We start from the raw sequence: 15,779 nt of genomic DNA, 5'->3' as shown, positions 1-15,779 counted from the left end.
TCTTCTCCACAAGGGGAGGAGGTGATCCTCCCTCCTTTAGCACATACTGTGCCAAAGAAGCAGGCCCTGCATTTTGCTGAAGAGTGGGCTAAGGTGCTTGCACCAGCAGTGTACCGTACTCAATGTGGGTGGGATACATTTTCTCCCAGCCATGAGATTCCTTTATGGTCTATGCCACAGCCTCAACCCCAATACCCCATGAGACGTGAAGCGAAAGCTCCTGTGGCAGAAATCCTTGAACAATTGGAATATCAAGGTGTGATTGAAACGTGTGTGTCTCTGATGAATAACCCTCTTTTTACTGTGACCAAGCCTGTGGCTTGTACCGTTTGGTATTTGATTACCGGCACTTAAACTCTTATTGTCGGACCTGCACGGTACAAAATACTCACAGTTCAGCCCTTGTGGATAGTTTTGTGTGTAAAAGGTTTAAGATCACGCTTGACATATTCAATGGCTTTTTTAGCCATAACCTGTCCTCAATTAGTAGTCAATGGACAGCATTCACTTATGGCGGTAAACAAAAACAGTTCAGCAGATTGGCTATGGGTTACAAGAACAGTCCTGGCGTCTTTGCCGCCCGCATAGTCTCTCTTTTTGAGATACTCGACCCTGATGCATGCTCGTATGTGGTTGACATTTATCTCACAGACGACGAATTATGGCCGCATCTGTGTCGCATTGACAGCATCATTTGTTTGTTTGCGGATTACGGTTATAAATGTAACTTTGCAAAAGCACACATTGCAGAGTATACAGTGTTGTTCTTGGGCTATGAGCTCAACAATGAAGGTCGAGGTTTGGCACCTCACTTCCTGCAGAAATGCGCACAGCTGCTTGCTCCGACAACTCAGAAAAAATACAATCTTTGCTGGATTTTTTGAATTTCGGGTGTACATACATTCCCGATTATGCCCAGGATTTCAGCCACTTTATGCTTTGGTACAGCATACTTTTTCCAAATCTTGCTGGCTGCCTGAACATTCTGCAATATTGAGATCTTTGCAGTCTGATCTTCTTCAATCTAAATTCTTACTCGCTCATGACAACCACACCAACCTGGTAATAAGAATTGTACCTGGGGCGGTGGGTTTCACGTGCCTGACTTTTATTAAGGGTGACACAGTCCCTATCGCTTACAAGTCATACTTGTACACTTCAGCTGAAATGTGTTTTTCCACTGTGAAAAAAGTTTTGACAGCAGTGCAGATGGCGATTCTGAAGGAACGGGCACTGTCGCAGGGGATACACTTGTTGGTTGTTACACAGTATCCTGCCTTGGAGGCAGTGACGAAAGCCAGTGAAACGAATTGAAAATCTTTGCACCCTTGGTGGATACAATGCCACATCTTTGACATCTCCAGATGTCACCTTTATTTTTGATTCCTCTTTGCAGACTCAAGAGTACTTGCAGTATGAATTTGTTCATCCTGCTCCTCTGACCATGCGCCCGTTGGAGGATTTCCATTATATCATTTACACAGACGGTTCGGCGATAACGGCGACAGGGTCTAAGTATGCTTATTCTGCTGCCTGCGCAATAGTGGTTGGTACTATGGTGAATGGTGAGTTCAAGTCCGATGTCGTGCATACACAGACGTTAGGGGACTGTTCCGCCCAATTGGCAGAGCTCCGTGCTCTGGTGCTTGCACTGGAGTACGCAGCTCCTAGTGTGACTACTCTTGTTTTGAGCGACTCTTACTACTGTGTACAGTCTTACAACGACAACTTATTCTTTTGGACTCAGAATGACTATCGTGACTCCAAAGGTAGCACGATTAAACACAAAATGCTTTGGGGGAAGTGGCTGAGCTCAAAGAACGGCTCCCACCTGTGTTTGTAATTCATACTCTTGGTCACCAACGCGTGGGGGTACACGTTGTTGGTAACGGTCTTGCTGATGAAGCAGCAAAGACAGCAGTTGGTAGCGGCAGTTACACGTTCCAAAACTAAGATTGATGATGACATCTTGGCAGCTATTGCCAGACAACAGAGAAGGGAGGTAATTACCCGAAAGGTTTCCCTTCTAAATACTCTTATCATTTACGTCCTGATAAAGTTCCCTCTGTGAGAATTAACGACGTTGGTGACAGGTTGATTCCCAACACGGACCGCAGGCAGGCTTTGATAACAGCGGCTCAGGAGGGTATGGCCTCAGCTCATGCCGGCGGGTCAGCTACTGTAGCTCTCCTATAACAGCGTTACTGGTGGCGCGGATTGTACAAACAGACACGTGATTATGTCCTTCCTTGTGACATATGCCAGCAGATTAAACCTTCAACCGCTGTGCGCCTGCCCCAGATGCAGTTGTATATATCTAATAAACCACTTGGATGTGTTTACTTAGATCACTGCGGTCCTTTCTCCTCAGATATTGCATATAAGTACATCTTAGTTGCAGTAGATTCGTGCACACGCTTTGTTTGGGTGTGGCCACAAAGGAGTACTGATGCCCTCACTGTCATCAGGGATTTGCGTGTCTTTGTGGGAATTTTTGCATGTGGTACCTTTCACTCGGACCAGGATCCAGTGTTCGCCTCTAAGGCGTACAAGGATGCCATGGCTTCATTTGGGGTCCAAGTCAAATTTTCGCCTCCATACAGGCCTGATGGCAATAGTATTGTGGAGCGGATGAACCGTGACTTAAAGCAATCCTTGACAGCTCGGATTTTAGGTACAGGCTGGAACTGGCTAGCCCACATCAATAACGTTCAGCGTGCACTTAATAATCTCCTAAAAGGTCCCGGTGGGCAGACCCCATACGAAATGTTCTTTGGCATCAGAATGTTTGTTCCGGACCTTGAGGGTCTAGACATGGCGGTGTCTGCTGCATCCTTTGATGTAGATGAACATTGTGATGTTTTACAGAATCTACAAAAGGCCAGAGACAGTCTTGCGAAGTAACATTTGCCCTCCACATCTGATGCTACTCTTCAGATTCCGGTTGTTGGCTGGCTACCCTGAGTTGGCGATCTGGTCCGTGAGAAGGTGGAGAACAAGAAGGAGTTTGGCCCTCATTTTGAGCACCAGTTCCTGTACTTGGCGTGCAGGGCACAAGAACAGTCATTTTACCTCCACTACCTGGTCGCAAGGAAAACAGGTACATCTCCATTGACAATGTCAAATTACATCGAGTGGCCGATTCTTCTTAGTATGACACCTAAGGTCTCTTGTCCAGCGAAGCTGAGAAATTCTGTTTTGACTCCGGCGAGTAACACCGGACCTGACGTTGCCATTGAGATGCCTACAGTTACAAATCCTTTACTGAATCCACCAGCTGGTGATCCCCTTGATGATACTGAGTATACTTACCCCACAGATTTGTCCATGCCCGATTTGCAAACATGAGTGGCTAAGCAGTCGCATTTTTCATCTGACACAGACTCTGTCTCATCGAAGTCCCCTTCAAAGGTTTCTATTTTTGCTGTTTGGTTTAAAAAACACTTTTTGATACCCCCTTGGACTTACATTTGGCTGGTGCTATTCTCAATTTTTTTGTTCATGTCCATTGGATTTGTGGTATATTTATTCCGCTTTGTGAATGGTCATTATGTTAAAGAAAGATCTACAATTAGACTTATTGATGGAAATTTGGCACCCCACTCCTCATCACACAGGATAAGGAGGGACCAGACCTTTGTGAATATCACTGCTTGGCCTGTCCTAGATGGGATTGTATGGGATGCTGTGAAATTTCAAATCCACGGACCCACAGAGGTCATTAATGTCCCTAATGTACTTTGTGTTTCTATGGGGGATGTGGTGAAACAAAACATTCGCTCTGATGATTGGGATGTACAAGCCGTAGAGGCTCTATTTCCTGATTTGAAATATTATGCTGCCTTTGATGCTGAAGATTTGAACTTAGATTCCGCAAATTACGCTGACTTATTTTGCTATCAACACTATGGCAATCATTTTCTGCGCAAAGCAAACTCATTTAGAAATGTGGTTAATTATACACAATGGGAACATTCTCCCGCCCTTGTTGAAGGCAGCTCCAAAACTCTTGAAAAAGTTTACTTATTTTACTGCCTTCAATCAGTCCAATCCTGATGCATTTTATGTTAAGATGACTGCTAAATCCTCTTTCAATGTTAGACTCACCCACACAAAATTATTGTATTCGAAGTCCTTTATCGACCAATTGGCAATAGGGGGCTATGAGCTGTGGAAAGATACTATTGATCTTAAATCTGTTTGGGGTTCTAAAAGTTGGCAAGTGCAAGGCACTGAGGCTTTACATTGTGCATGTCTCATCCCGAACCATATGTTGTTTTTGAATTCGACTATTTCACAAAGCACCTGCTTTGGATTGGCTATGTCTAAAAAATTAAATGCTCCTTCTCCTACTGACTTGGGAGAATACCCCACCTGGTACAATCACACAAGTAAGTCCCTTAGTGATTTACAGTCTCTGTTACTAAATTTGTCCTTTAATATCTCCAGTTTGGATCCCCAAGGTTCGTTATTATGGCAAAAAAGTTCAGATTCATGCCAACATCGTTTTCTGGGTCTGGCCCCGGGCTACACACAGGTTAGGGTGGATCCCCGTTTTGAAAGTGGCCATTCCTTCACTACCTATTCAGTAGGCAAGCTATGTCAGAACTGGCTTAAACATTCCACTTTAGCGTCTGTTAAGCTTCATTTATCTAAATTGACGGACAATGTTGATTTGAATGACTGTGTGAAAGGTCCTGCCACAGGCAGATCCAAAAGATGGATTTACGCTATTTACAAAAAGGTTTGGAAACTGTCCCAAATTGAAGCTGCTTCTAGGTTAAGGGCTATTGATCAAGCTAATTTAGAAAAAGTGCTTGCTGTTGTAGATAATAGTATTAACACACTTTCTTCCCAAATTTACACTTTAGACAATATTGTTTCTTCTGTTGTTGATATTGTGCAACATGATGTCTCTGTTTTGTACCATGGTCAAAATCAATTACGTTCAATTATGCAGTTTGCTTGGACATTACAAACGTTGAAGGCTGGTAGGGTGCCTTGGGACTACATGAACACTTCTTCTCTATTTTTACCCTTTAATCTGACTGTAAAACAGCAATTTATGTCCATGAAATATGCTACATATTCGCTTTTGCATATTGAAAAATTAGAACCGTTACCATTTTCTGTGGCCGAAACTAATTCAGCTGTTTGGCTTATTCATGGGTTAATAACGACCTTTTCCATTGTTTAAATTCGAAGCCTGTATGAAACACTATGCCATAGGCAGATATGAACCCTTGGGTAGCGCTTATCTCCATGAAGTTTGATCCCTACCATTTACCTATAGGTACCTGAGAGAAGGTAAAGAAGTTTATTTAAAAGGTGAAGATTGCAATTCAACACCAGACCATTCATTGGTCTGTAGGAATATATAATTGCACAGCTCTTGTAATTCAGACGCACCAAATTTAGCCTGCATTCTAAAAGGTACAGCAGCTCCAGCTATAACACCGACTTTCACGTTGTTAGCAAACGGTAGTTATTTACTTTTAAATAATGAAGATTGCTGTGGTATGCTGGAGGGGATTCCGTACATAGTGACTGTCTCCCAACGTGTAGTCTGTTGTAAAAACGTGCTGTTTCCTCCTCTGCATGGGAATCTCGATGTATCCATCTGGCCTTCCATTCCGACCTTGAAAGCAGAGTTCAACAAGATGAGTCGAACAAGGGCTCTTTTGTCTCAAAAAGAAGTCGCCCTTACATCTGCGTGTGAAACATTTGTCCTTCACGTAGCAAACACTCGCACGGAGGTGCATGCCCTTTTGAATACTGATCTCCCACTGCATTTTGGTACTTTGATTCACACTATATTCAATGCCTCGTCGACCACGGGCTTGGCGCCCTTTTTTAAAGTAGTAAGTTCTGGCCTTGTGACCTCATTCTAAACTATTTTTGGTGTGATACCGGCATTTTTTCATTCTATTTTTTCCTGCTTCTTCGGCGGTATACCGTTAATTCTCGCCTTGGCTGCCAGTGTACTGCTGTTCATTTGCTTGCTCAAAAATGGTTGCACATTTTGTGCCACACGGCAATCTGCCCCGGCTGCTCCAGCTTTGCGACTGAATGCTTAAATATTATGGCTCGCTACTGGCTACATTGAGTGTGGCGTATGGATTATCTTTGCGGTTTTCGTACTTTACATGCATACAGCCTGTCTTTCATTGCCTGGATTGCAGTTTTGAATGGGCTCTGGATTTGTGTCTCTGCAATACGGTGCTCCTAACCCGGATTATGATCTACTAATGTGTCCCTTAGTTGCTCATGGACTAGACTGTTCTGGTGTCGGTATTATGGCTTGCGCAGCGGCTCATGGAGTCCTAGGTAATTGGAACATATGGACTGCTGCCCATGACTTTCTGGAACGCAGTTACCTCGAAGAACACCCCAGTTGTCCTCTGATGGTGCTAGAGGCTCCCGCTGTTGAAGAACATGTATGTTCTTTTCCATTACTGAATTGGATGGCTGAAATGTTCACTGATAAAAACAACGACTTCCTATTGTAGGCGGTTGCAACATACTGTGCCTATATGCTGTTGGATTGAAGTCATTATATTTTTTTTACTTCATAGACACGTGCTGGACTTTCTTCATTTTATCTTTCTACGCATTTGATGGTTTAGACACTATATACCCTTGTTGGGTTTTGAAGTTTTTTTTTGGTGGTTACTATTTCGGAATTTTACTGCCAAGTATCCAGTCTGGCAAAATTTTGAACTTGGTTCTGTCTCATTCGAACTTGAACTCTGTGTTCTAAAGTTGCCCCCCTTCTTGTGTGTTCTCCAATCAAGGGAGGGTGTAGTGAGGACAGATCTCTGCTTGCGCGCATTGCTATGTTAGCATAAGCTTATTAGAAGTTTAAACGCCATTTTGACTTTTTGCTGCTTTTGCGCACAACACTGCAGGTAGCTGTTGTTGTAAGTTTGACTACGTGAATATCTTCACATGAGAATGGCTTGTTTTCGACATCTCTAGACTTACACCGCAACCTTAGTCTGCATAGTGAGTGCTAAAGCCTCCAAGGTTATCATAACAAATGTTAGCTGTTATTCGGGCTGATCGGCTCACGCTTAGACACGACATACACGCAGCTGCAGTTAACTGAAATTCTGGCGCCTTTAATATGGCACTGCATACATGATTTAGAGCACTTGGAAGAATTCCGTGTCCAGAGAGACTGAGAGCTTTTGCAGATCCTGATGTGATTCACTCTTGCTGATCTTATTGGTATGGGGTCCCCCACACAAGCCTAAGAGACCTTCTATATTTTATGAAACATAGTTCCTAGCTAGGGGGGGCGGCATACAAGGCACTATATGACCTGTTCCCACCATCATTATAATATGATTTACCCTTTTGTGTTTTATGGAATTGTAACAATGCTTCTTGTATTATTTTTGATCATATGCCTGCTTATGCTCGCAAAAATACTGCATCTTAGAGCACGTCATTAAAATAAACATTTTAAACTTCACTTGTCTCTTTTTTACCCATGTTGTGGACTGGTATGAGAATAACCAAAGAAAGAGTGTTCTTGATTCCCACCATTCCTGAGAGTAACCTAATTTGCATGTTCTGGGTTGTCTAATCATTGGTTACTTTGCTAAAGGACGAAGAGCTAAGGTGACATCGATGCTAGTCGGTTAGGGGTTCTAAGTACTAAGGTGAGTTTTTGGTCTACCACAATTCACTGAGGTCCTGGGTCTCTGTGCACTGTTCTGTGTCTGAGCAGAATCCCTGCAACACAGTTATCATGTTCTATATCTCTGTGACAGCACCGACAGCACCCTGAGTCAGAAGTGGCCTCACTGGGGTCAGTCTTGGGGTTGTCTTCCGGCAGGGCTGTCACCCCTGATCCACTGGTCCTTTCACTGTGGACTGTTTCCACCTCCTGCTCCTCCATCTCGGCCTCCCACAGAAACCAAAGCTTTCTGAGCGTCATGGGCGGCCCGCACTCTCAACTCCACGAACTCTGATAGTAACTCATTTCCCACAATGCAGGGCATCTGGGGACTGACCATGACCCTCTTCTGGGTTACCTCCCCAACCCATTCCAGAGATACCAGAGACATTAGGCGGACAAAGTCCGGCCCCTGGGCTACCCTACTCATCTGTACGTTGTACTCACATGGGAAAACCCGCCTTTCCACCACCATAGTCTGGCTGGCACCTTAATCCATCAAAGTAGTGACCGGGATCTCATTTACTGTGATCTGATTGAAGTGACAACTCCCACCCTCAGGGATCAAAAGCTCACAGTCTGAATTTACCTCCCAACTAAGGAGGAGCAGGGCATGCCCTCCCCTCTGCTCCTGGGGATGACCTCCACTTAATGCCACTTTGCCCCCACCCATAGAGTTTCCACTAGTGGGGAGTGTCTTAGTACAGACAGAGTCTCCTGCCCATGTCCTAACTGGGAACAATTAAAGCACCGAGAACCACCAGAACCTTCCCCCTGTTTCTCACTAGGGGCAAGGAACCCTTCCTCACACATTACTCTGGGACCTGTCAGTGTCACCTTGCACCTTCCTCTCACTCTGCTGGAGAGGACTTGAACCACCCTTCTTGGGATCACACACAGGTACCTTCTTTTGGACCCTCTTGCTTTGCCAGCGGTGTGTCTCCTTTGCAAGCTCTCTGGGATCATTGAGATTGCTATCTATCAGGTGTCGGCACAGCTCTGGAAAACAACTACTGAATGTGTGCTCAAATTGTACAGTTCAAACTGTAGCATTTAATTTCAAGGCCCTGGGTATATGTAATATATATATATAATAGGCACTTACAAATAGATGAAATGTGCCAATTAGATGTAGACCAATATGAAACACTGTCACAAAGGGAGAAAGCAGGGACCTGCAATAGTGAGATAAAGGGACAGGGATTTTCTGGCATCAAGTGGACTGAAGTCTGTGCAGCTTTGGTATTCGGTGTGATGACATTTAACAGCACCGCCGCATGCTTCTGAACAGTGCTTTTGGCACCGGCACTCATTTACAAATTAAGTACTGTATAATGGGTAAGTTGCAATCCTTTAATTTCCAAACCCATTTCATGCACATAAAGAGTCCTGGCCTCAGTACAGCCTCTCTGTTTTGTTATGGTCAATAAATTGGTCTGCTTGCACAAAAATGTTCTTAAAATCCACGTTTCCTGTTTATGAATTTGTGTAGTGTGCTATACAAATGTAGGCATTGACGTATCTTTCCAGTTATCTGTTGGTTAACTTCCAGTGTCTGAAAAACACTTCAGAGACTTCTAGGTGACAAATGTAATCCTCCTCTTGGATTTAACATAATTTAATTGTGGCTCCCGGTGTTATGATATTTATCTTTTTCAAACTTCCATCTCTCTTTACCAATATTTTCTTTTGTTGATCTTATCATTATTTATTTATACTTACTGATTATTTGAAAAATTAAGTTGCTACCAATATATTTCCACATTTATTTAACAGATAAGTTAAAACACACAGCACACACATACTTGGATGCCTGTTTACTTTTAGTGCTACAAGGCGACCTATATATAAAATACAAAATACATACATTTTAAAACATCAGCACTATAGTACAAACCCATGCATATCTGTAGCTGTTACGATTTGTTAGAAAATCTAATCCATTTTAGTCTTTACGTCAAAATACCTAACGTGGGCAATATCAATACTTAGTGTGGGCTTTGGGTTGACCCATAGTGCTTATCATTGAGTGGCTTTCTTGTTAATCTGATTTGCTTGCTTCTTATTCAATACCTTTCCATCCGACTTCACGGGGTTGTTGCTCCCCTGGCGCTTAGATTTTTTGTCACCCTGACGTCTATCCTACGACTGCTTACATTCAGGAAACAATTTTTTACTTTTGATTTTAGCACTCCATCGGTGTGCATGTGTTTTCTTACTCTCTCCACTGTGTGCTACTTCCCCTTCACACCCTTGCAACCCGAGCGCTCTCCATGTTGCCCTACTAGCCCTTAGTGTGGCTGTTACTTCCCCACCTCTCCTAATCCTGCTCGGCTTTTATTTTCATAGCTCTGTCACTGCTCTGTTGTCTGCATCCCTTCCTACTCCCACCACATATCAGCTGCCTTTACTTGATAACTTCCATCAATCCTTCTCCTCTGTTGTTCCATTGTTGCCAATTTTTGAGGTTTTTTAGTGTACCTGGCAGTAGCTCCAATTTCTTTCAAAGTGGTTACGTTGCAAAAATGCACTTTCGCACACTTTTTATTTTTTTAATTTACCACTCCAAAATGGGTGTTCCCTATCATGGAACAGTAAGGTAACAAAAAAGAATTACAAAAATGGTAGCTGCTTCATAAAGTATGCGCCCCTATACATCATCTTGTGGGGCCACCATGCTGTCATGACGCATATGTATTTGTATTTTGTATTTGTATGGCACACTTATAAAGCGCGGCTGTCACCCGACGGGTATCCTGGCTATGTGTGTATGCATGATGGCTCATGTATGTGTAAACATCATTGAGATTTGTTTTTGCAAATGTAATCCAGCCATGGACACAGATGAACAACAACACATGAATGTATCTACGGATAACAGGTAGTTTTGAGTGACTTTCCACTACGGATACCCATCATCGTTTCTACACATACAGTAAGGTAATAACTGTCATCCCATATAGTACATCCCCTTGTCAGGGTTGGAGTTTTGAAAGCAGCGACTGATAATCAATAAACATATAATTACACAGGCCGTGGCCTGGTCGAGCACCAAGATGGTGGCTTGAATGTGTAGCTCCCGAGCAGCCAAGGTGAAAGAGCTGACCTGAGACACGTCAGTGCGGCGATCCCTACCTCCGAGGGCGGCCTTGGCGGTTTGAATCTCTCTGGCATGCAAGGAGAGCGGTGGAGCCGGTGAACATGCCCTGAAACACCCGAAGCAGTTGCATTGCAGCGGCAGCCTGACGAGGTCCTTAGAGGCCAGCGCCGTCAGGAGTCACGGGCAAGCCTTAGGGCCAGGCCGCCGCCACCGAGAGCGGCCACGGGGATGAATCGAGCCAAGGGGAGCTGTGGCCTACCAAGACCGAGGTTGCGAGGTGCAATCTCTCCTCCGGTCCAGCACTGTGAGGCAGCGGTGAGTCTTGCTCTCTTCCTCATAGACCGTTCGGCACGTCTGATGACACTAACACTGGTGCGGCGCATGGGCTGCGGCCCGGACTAATTGCTTGCTCTAGTCTCCTGGGATCGCTTTGTTGTGACTGAGGCACCCAAGGGAGTGGCCGACTCGCATGCTTCCTTTTATTGCCCCTAGGATGTAGGGGAGGAGTGAGACACATGATATTTGGAGGCATGACCGAGGCAGGAGAAAGGTGGCCTCACTTACTCATGGCGCGAGTGATACAATGGTGTAGCAGATATATTTGCTGCCCATACCCAGGCTCTCAATCAGTGGGGCGGTGGAGTTGGTGTTCTCCCCAGTCTATTGCTCTTCATACTATAGACAGTCTGGAACACCTTGTATTCTACTATGTTTTGGCACGCAGCTGCTCAATATGGGTCGAGGGGATCCCAAACAACGGCAGCTCACCTTTGGGACCACCAGGACCCCCAGAAAGGAGGGCGGAGAAGATGCGCCGCATGGCACGGCACGGCTCTCCACGCTGGAGCACTATCCCTCTCCCGAACGCCACTTCCCGTCCTATCAGGGGGTCTAACCCTTTATCTGAATTAGACCTAGGGGCCCTCCTCCGATCTTACGAGCAGCCTCATCCTCCTCAGAACGCGGGACTGTTAGTCAGTCCAGATAGCCCACCGATAGACCACAGAATACCTACCATTTTGCTCAACACTCATAGAGCCTCCAGACTCATTCCCAGAGGCATTGTAGAAAATAACCTCACCAGAATCCCCATCACTGCCGAACCCACCACAATCATCTCACATCCATAGATAAACTGTATCCTCCTAAACTGCAGATCTGCCTCTAAACATGCAGCCGATATAGCGGACCTACTTATCTCAAACAAACCAGACATTATGATCCTTACTGAAACCTGGCTCAAGGAAACTTCTACTCCCATTATGGACATCTTGCTACCCCCCAACTACAACATAACCAGACTTGACAGAGCTGACAAGTTCGGTGGTGGAATAGCCTGCATACACCAGATTGGCTTAACTGCGACCCATTCCAATGCCCCTGCTATTTCATCTTGCGAATACCTTTGCCTAAACATTTCCAACAACAACAAACACATCTGCTCCCTTCACGCCTTCTACCATCCTCCGGGAGATAACCTCACTTTCATAGAACACTTCATGGACATTCTAGGTTCAAATGACAACCAAAAATCAAAGCAAATATTCTTAGGGGATTTCAACCTTCACTGGGACGACCACAACGACCCGGGGGTAAACAGCCTCAAAGCCTTCCTCTCAGACCTCAATCTTACCCAACTATGCAACAGCCCAACACACGACAAGGGTGCAACTCTCGACCTAATAATATCCAAAGCAGGCTCCTCGCAGCTAGACTCGACACTTCCTTGCGACTGGTCTGACCATCACATCATTACTTTCCAAATCTCGGAAACCATTACTCGACTCCCTACTCAACCCATGAGAACCAAAATCTGGAAGAGAAACCTTAAAAACGTAAGATCTGACCTCACAGCCCTAAATAACTCAAACCCTCTTAGTCCTCCGGAAGACCTAGCTGATGTTCAGGAGCTGACTAATCACTACTTTCACTCCATGAACAACCTCCTAGACAAAATTGCCCCACTACAACAGAAGAGAACCTCCTCTAAAAATTCCCAACCATGGTACGATGGGAGTCTAAATGATGTCAGACGCTCTCTCAGAATAATCGAACGACGCTGGAGAGCTACTCCCTCAACCGACCTCCTCAAACTTCTCAGAACCACCAGGAACTCTTACTTTAGAAAAATCAAAAAATCTAAAACCGATTTCTTCAGATCTCAACTAGACCTAGCCAAGGACCGCCCCAAAAAACTTTTTGATCTTATCAAAGCTCAAACCAAGAGCCTACCTAAGGTCCTTAACATCAACCCTCTCGCTACTCCCTCATGTGACGAATTAGCCTCCTTCTTCGCCTCTAAGACAGAATCCATTAAATCAGACCTCCTCAAGGACCTTATATCCATCTCGGACCTGAAAGAGAGCCCATCTCTGTCCCTTGCTCATGCCCCAGCCAATGATCTCCCACTTTTTAAACTAAAAAACAATGCATCATGGTCCCACTTCAACACTTACAAAGAAGATACCATTCTAAAAACGCTTAACGCCCTGAAACCATCCAATCGCTTCACTGGCCCGCTCCCGGCTAACTACTTAAAAGACTTCACTCCTCTCTTACTTCCCCTCTGGACCAAGATCATTAATTCTTCCCTTCTGCAAGGTTCCATTCCAGACACTTTGAAAACGGGGCAGGTCTCGCCTATCCTAAAGAAACTCACAGCAGATCCCACCGACACTAATAACTATCGCCCGATCTCCAACATCCCTATGTTAGCTAAACTCCTGGAAAAATGCGTTGACATACAACTGAACTGTCACTCTGATCGTTTCAACCTGCTGAACCAATTTCAATCTGGTTTTAGAGCAGGTCACAGCACAGAATCAGCCATGACACATATAGTAGATGACGCTCTAAAAATCCTCGACCAAAATGAAGCCTGCCTGTTAATCCTACTCGACCTGTCATCAGCTTTTGACACCGTCAAACACGATAACCTGCTGATTCTCTTGAAACATAGAATGGGTTTATCTGGAAGTGTATTTAACTGGTTCACCTCCTTCCTCCAAAACAGATCCCAAAGATTCAAGGTCAACCAATCATTGTCCTTCCCATCGTCTGTCACTCTGGGAGTTCCTCAAGGCTCCTCCCTCTCTCCCACCCTTTTCAACATTCTCAGCCTCTCCAAAATTCAATTGCACATGTACGCTGACGATACCCAAATCTACATCAAAATTCTCTCTCTGGAAGACATCAAATCTCTCAACTCCACATTACAAAAAACCCAAATCTGGCTGTCCGAAAACCACCTGAAACTTAACTCCTTCAAAACGGAATTCCTTGTAATTGCCCCCCCCAAACAAAGTTCAAACTATCACAGACTGGATGAAGCACCTAACAGCTCTAAATGGTCAACCACTCGTAGTCGACTCAGCAAAATCTCTGGGGGTAACGCTGGACAATAACCTCAACATGCAGAAACACATCAGCGGCTCAACAAAGGGAGCCAACTTCCACCTAAGGACCCTACGAAAACTGAAACCCTATCTGCCCGTTTACGATTTCAAACAAGCTGTTCAAGCCTTAGTTATACCTCGCTTGGAATACGGAGCAGTAACCCTTTGCGGACTCCCGAGGTCATCGACAGCCACGATCAACTCTGCTGCGAGACTCATCACAGGTTCTAAGACAAAGGCCCACATGTCCCCTGACTTGAGAACCCTCAACTGGCTACCGTTTGAAGCCAGAATTAATTTAAAAATCGCTTGCCTGACACACAAGGCTCTCTACCACAACACCCCACTTTATCTAGCTCAGAAACTGGTGCTCTCAGCGGGCAGCAGAGCTTCCAGGAGTGCCAAGACTCTTCTTCTACAACCGCAACGATTTGCCAAGAAAAAAACGTATAACCGGTCCTTCTCCGGTATGGCTCCAAGGATATGGAATGCGCTGCCCAGTGAAACTAGAATGAACCCTTCCTCGGCTTCCTTCAAAAGAGAAGTCAAAGCTATCCTCATGGCTCAATCCACGTGAACTCTATCTATCCTCTGTACTTTATTACTTGTTTTTCACTTCTATGTTTGTTTATATTTGCCATTTTACACTAGCATCGCACTGCCTTTTATTGTTCTAGAATTTTCTAGCACTTCCTTATTACGTGATTCACTATAGCGTATTATATTCTGTATATATTTCTAATTGTCATGTAAAGCGCTCTGATATTCGCAAGAGTCTGGTTCGCGCTATATAAAACCTCAAAAATAAATAAAATAAAAAATGGAGACCCTCCTGAGCGTGTTGATCCCCCGGAAGCTGGCGGTTCAACAATGGAGGGCACTGAGGCCATAAAGGCGGAGCTGCAGGCCAGCTTCAAGGACATAGACGCCAGATTCGACGAACTGGGCTCGCAGATGGATGGCATACATGGCTGGTTGGAGCAGCACGTGTCCCGCATAGAAGCTGCTGAGAAGCGCATCTCGGACACTGAGGATATGCAGACTGCCATGGCCAAGCGCCTAGATCGAACGGAGCGCCCTCTGAAAATGACAGTGACAAAGGCGGAGGATCTGGAGGCACGGTTGCGCCGTAATAACCTGTGGATAGCTGGGGTCGCCGAGACCACCGATACAGGCCTCATGGAGGCATATGTGGAACGGTTATTGTCGGATCTCTTTGGCAGAGAGTGCTTTTCTACCACTCTTGCGGTGGAGCAAGCTCACAGATCCTTGGCCCCCAGGTTGGCTCCCGGCGGACCCCGCGTCTCATCATCGCGTAATTACTTAACTCGCACGAAAGAGGTGTTGCTCTGCGCAAATCCCGGGAGGTAGAAAACCTGCAGTATCAGGGAATGACACTTGCACTCCACCCAGAGTTCACACCAATGGTACAGGAGGCCCGGCGCAAGTTTCAGGACATCAAGCGGAGCCTGAGAAATGAGAATGTCCGCTATGCCATGTTGTATCCGGCACGCCTTCGGTTCAGGTTAATAGCAAAACCGGTATCTTTGATACACCGGCGGAGGCAGCGGACTTTTGGAAATACAACAAATCAGGCAGA

The 15,779-nt window shown here is 45.1% G+C and overlaps 1 protein-coding gene and 1 long non-coding RNA gene across 6 annotated transcripts in view; one reads left to right on the top strand and one right to left on the bottom strand.

Moving 5' to 3' along the window:
- Positions 1-15,779, bottom strand: part of NTN1 (netrin 1) — a 513,761-nt gene that overhangs the window by 103,754 nt on the left and 394,228 nt on the right. The gene's annotated exons all lie outside the window — the stretch shown is intronic.
- LOC144770283 (uncharacterized) overlaps positions 1-15,779 on the top strand; it is a 335,474-nt gene that overhangs the window by 82,141 nt on the left and 237,554 nt on the right. The window lies entirely within an intron of this gene.

This window comes from Lissotriton helveticus, chromosome 7 (assembly GCF_964261635.1).
Source record: "Lissotriton helveticus chromosome 7, aLisHel1.1, whole genome shotgun sequence".
NCBI classification, from domain to species: domain Eukaryota; kingdom Metazoa; phylum Chordata; class Amphibia; order Caudata; family Salamandridae; genus Lissotriton; species Lissotriton helveticus.
The sequence above is the reverse complement of the archived record's forward strand: the minus strand, read 5'-3'. Positions and strand labels throughout refer to the sequence as shown.